Source organism: Etheostoma cragini, chromosome 13, assembly GCF_013103735.1.
Source record: "Etheostoma cragini isolate CJK2018 chromosome 13, CSU_Ecrag_1.0, whole genome shotgun sequence".
Classification (NCBI taxonomy): domain Eukaryota; kingdom Metazoa; phylum Chordata; class Actinopteri; order Perciformes; family Percidae; genus Etheostoma; species Etheostoma cragini.
Window position 1 is genome coordinate 25,732,685 of NC_048419.1, and position 4,928 is coordinate 25,737,612.

The window sequence follows — 4,928 nt, forward strand, 5'->3', positions numbered from 1 at the left end:
CAACACATGACAATAAACTTCAAGTTAAAGGTTGTTGACATCTGGCATTTGTCTCTTTGTAATTCTTAACTAAATTCAATAAATCACAAAGTGTTACCTGCAAGAGAACACACAACTGACGCTCAATGAACAGACGTCTCAGAGCAATAAAGATTTCATCAAACACAGAAATAACAGAAACTCTGACAGTCCTCTCGTCAGAGCGATAATGAGGCTCTGACTTGTCGAGGAGAGTGTGATGGCTTTTAATAATGTTTCTTTGGGTTCTATTTGTCCATCAGAGACAAACACACCCCTAACTTCCTTTGCAGCTCATGTCAGAAGTTGGCACTAAGACTGAACGCTTGGCTGTGATTTGAAAATGGGAACTTCCTAGGAGTTACTTCTGAAACATAGCTATTAACCATCTATAAATCTGAATCTTACCATGAGTTAATACATGGATTGGTGTGACTATCTTTATAGTGTTGACCTAAGGTCACTCTTCCTAAAGCTGCTTGTTGAGCTGCCTTCATGGATTTGTTAAATGGAAGCGATGCCAGGGAATGAGGGCCGAGATCTTTTTGGTCCATGGTTGTCTCCCTAACCGTACATCATTAGATGATACCAGACAGAGTTCTAGCAGCAGAACATCTCTAGAACAACTGGTAAGAGGTGACTGGATAAGGCCTTCATGGTCCAATAGCAAACCACGGCTAAGGAGAGGAAACAAGGCTAGGAAACCTGTCACTGTGTCATTCATAGTTCTGATGCCTTCAGTGATGATCTACAATATAAATAGTCATGAAGCTAAAGGAAACGCATTGAATGAGAAGGGGGGTCCAAACTTTTGGCCTGTACATGTCAACCTTTATTCAATCCTATTTCAAAAACACTTCAGAAATTTAACAAAGAAGCCCCAAAATTAATGAAAGTAGAGATTTGTACTCGGCAAAGAGCGTTGGGTGGAATCAATCATGTTATTTTGTTTAATTAAAAAGAACATTGATAGAGGACAACATGAAGACAACATGAGGACAACATTAGGATGAACATGAGGACAACATGAGGACAACATGAGGACAACATGAGGACGACATGAGGACAACATGAGGACAACATAAGGACAACATGAGGACAACATGAGGACAACATGAGGACAACATTAGGACGACATGAGGACAACATGAGGACAACATGAGGGAAACATGAACCCCAGCTGGGTTCCGGCTGAGAGTCAAAGACATGCTGTGCAGAAGGTTACAGGAAAAGTTTTCAAGTCACTTCAGGTCACTGCATCTGTATCAACTTTGTTGTGAACAGTATGCCAAAACAGGTGTAAAACTGTTGCATGCTGGGAGCTCAGGGGACTCCGCAGCCCCCTAATGGTCCAACAGTTTCATCATTCATGTGATCCAGTTTCCACAGCAGCTCTTAATGAGCGTTAATGTTTCTGAAACAACATGCGATTGTTAATGAGTCCAGGGTGATAAAACCAAAACACTTACCAACAGTGTGTGAGGGTAATTAGCCCTCTGGGAGCAGAGAGAGGCCCAGCAGTAGATGTTCATCAAAGCCCAGAGGGTAACGCTGATTACAGACCCTAATGAAAGCTCCTGGGATCGATGCATGATGAAACATACAAACTACATACTATGTTCTGGTCCACATGCAGTGAGGAAACTCTCCAGATTTAGATTAAAGTTGGACATTCGTCGCTGCTTAACAATTCAGGTGAACACTGACCTTTCCTCACGTGACATTGTTTGACATTTGAACATAATCACATATCATGATCTGATGATACAGAGACTCCCTTGAACCCTTGAAACTTTACCAAGAACACACAACTTTTTAATCACTCCATGACCAAACACAGTTTGGCCTTTTCTTATTTTTTGGGAGCTTTTCTGCCATTATTGAAAGGTCAGCGAGGTAAGAATGGGTGGAGACATGCAGGAAATGGTCACAGGTCAGATTCCAACCCTAGACCTCTGCGTCAAGGCACAAACCTCCCAGTACGTGCACCACCTCTACCACTGATCCAAGCAGGCCACACAGTTTGGCCTCTTATATCCAGCTTCTCTTGGTTTGGAGACGTTTCTTGGTCATATTCAAATTTTAGATGATAACTATTTGGGGTAGACTCTCCTGACAGTAAAAACACCCCCATAAAAAAGAACGGAGACCTGTACTACGAAGCAAGATGTGGCGTTACGAGGTAATTTAGGTTCAGGTTGCACTGGAGATTAGAGATCCGCTGGTGTAAAGGCACCGCCTACTGATCAAGGCCACTTCTTAGAAGATCTGGTGGACTAATTGAATTAGGTTTGAATATTTCTTATTATTTTTACATTTGCTCTCAGATTGCTTCCCTCTGCCAGGGTTGCAACGGAAATAATACGCCAAAGCAAGGACAGACGGATGGAGAATTGTCATTGAGCGTTGGGATTTCCACATTTACAGCGTTGGCTGTTGCTTCCTTCCTGTTTTCAGAAGCAGAACTCTGTATTGAGCTTTTCCCGTAAAATGTTATGTAGAATTATAGTTTACTCTTCTGATGTGAAATATGCGGCTCTGGTAGATGTTTGTGATTGTTCGTGCAATCACCGCCTCTTTTATGTTAATAAGCCACCGCTAGATTGGGAACCCCGGGTTGATTGAACTAGTTGTACACCACAGTCTGGACACAGCTGCTGCCGGACCACCAGGGAACTGATATCCATCCAGGACATGTTGAACTTGATTCGCAGCAACAGGCCTTTGGTCTGGATCGCCCATTTCGGTGTGGAAGAACCCTGACCTCAGCCCCACCTAACACCTTTGGTGCAACAGCCTGCGCACCGTGCCGGCCGAGTTGTCAAGTATTTTGGGAAGCCTTTACCAGAACACACTCTCCTACAGATTCAGAGAAAGTGGCGATCATAGGATGGAAAGAGGAAGCAGAGAGAAAGGAGAGAAGGCTGTCCTGCAGGCTGGAGTCTCTCCAGAGAGAGAGGGCACCTCCCTGTGGGTACACCCTGGAATGCATCACTGCAGCTTTTAATTCTATTAACCTGCTGGCCACCAAGACACCTGGGAGCCGCGGGGCCTCCAGGAAACACATTACACACAGGTAAACCACAACACACACACACACACACACACACACACACAGTCTTCAATCCGGACACACAAACTGAGGCAGAGATCATCATGAATATACATGAAGAGAACGGAGAATCAAACATATTCCCTAGCTGCAGCTACACACTATGCAGAATACTGAAAGGTAGTTCCTAAACTGCAGAACGGCATGCTGGGTACAGTTTGCTGTCTTTGTAGCAAACACAACCATCCCAAGCATCAGCAATGTAACTTTCAGAATGAACGCTTTGGTTCCAGGGAATAGCCCATACCCAAATAGCTACTGTGGTAGAAGTTTCTGTACAGCAGGAGTGTTTTTTTTTCAAAAAGAGAGAGAGTGAAACAAATAAAGACAGTTGAGAATAAATTAAGTTTGGTCTTTGTATATTTACTGTACTTGCAAGTATAGGAACAACAGTTTTCACAAAGCCACCGTTGTGGAATTAATTAGTGTAATTTCTTGCCTTATTAATGGAGTTGGGACGATCAGCTGTGTTGTGCAGAAGTCAGGTTGATACACAGCCGACAGCCTATTGGACGACTAGGAAACCACGGCTAAGGAGAGGAAACAAGCAGAAGAGATACACAAGGAATGGAGATTAGACCAGTGGAAATCTGGGCTCTAGTCTAATGAATCCAAGTTTGAGATTGGTGGTTTCGACCGCCGTGTATTTGTGCAACGTAGAGAAAAGGTGACAGATGGATTCTACATGCCTGGTTCCCACTGTGAAGCATGGAGGAGGAGGTGTGATGATGGGGGTGGGGCTTTGCAGGTGACACTGTTCGGGATTTATTCTAAATTGAAGGCATACTGAACCAGCATGGCTACCACAGAATGATGCAGCGGCATGCCATCCCATCCGGTCTGCGTTTAGTCTGACCATCATTTATTTTCCAACAGGACAATGACCCCAAACACCCCTCCAGACTTGTGTAAGGGCTATTAGACCCAGAAGGAGAGTGATGGAGTGCTGCGCCTCCACAGTCACCGGACCTGAACCCAATCGAGATGGTCTGGGGAGAGCTGGACCGCAGAGTGAAGGCAAAGGGTCGACAGGTGCTGAGCATCATGGGAACTCCTTTAAGACTGTTAGGAAACCATTTCAGGTGACGAGCTCTTGAAGCTCATCAATAGAATATCAAGAGTCTACAACGAAGTGATCAGGCCAAAGAGGGGGGGGGGGGGTACCATGAAGAAACTAGAATATAAGACATGTTTTCAGTTATTTCACACTTTTTTAAGTTAAGTTCATAATTCCACATGTGTTCATTCACAGTTCTGATGCCTTTAGTAATAATCTACAATGGAAATTGTCATGAAGATAAAGGAAACGCATTGAAGGAGAAGGTGGTTCCAAACTTTTGGCCTGTACTGTATATATGGTTAACAGCAATTTGTCTCAAGTAACTCCTACGAAGTTCTCATTGTCAAATCACAGCCAAGCGTTCAGTCTTTGTGACGCCTTCTGACATGAGCTGTAGAGGAAGTTAGGGGTGTGTTTGTGTCTGATGGACACGTAGAACCCAAAGAAACATTATAAAAAGCCATCACACTCTCCTCGACATGTCAGAGCCTCATTATCGCTCTGACGAGAGGACAGGACAGTGGAACGGGAAACTGGAGGCTTTCAACAAGAACCTTTATAGTGGTGGTATTAATAGGCGTTACCTTCATTTCTGTTGTTTCTATATTTGATCTTTGGGTCAGTTGTGTGTTCTCTTGCAGGTAATACTGTGTGATTTAGTGAATTTAGTTAAGAATTACAAAGAGACAAATGCCAGATGTCAACAACCTTTAACTTGAAGTTTATTGTCATGTGTTG

At 43.6% G+C, this 4,928-nt stretch overlaps 1 protein-coding gene across 1 annotated transcript in view; it reads left to right on the forward strand.

The window, feature by feature from the left end:
• Window positions 1-4,928, forward strand: part of LOC117956028 — a 12,366-nt gene that overhangs the window by 5,325 nt on the left and 2,113 nt on the right. The window lies entirely within an intron of this gene.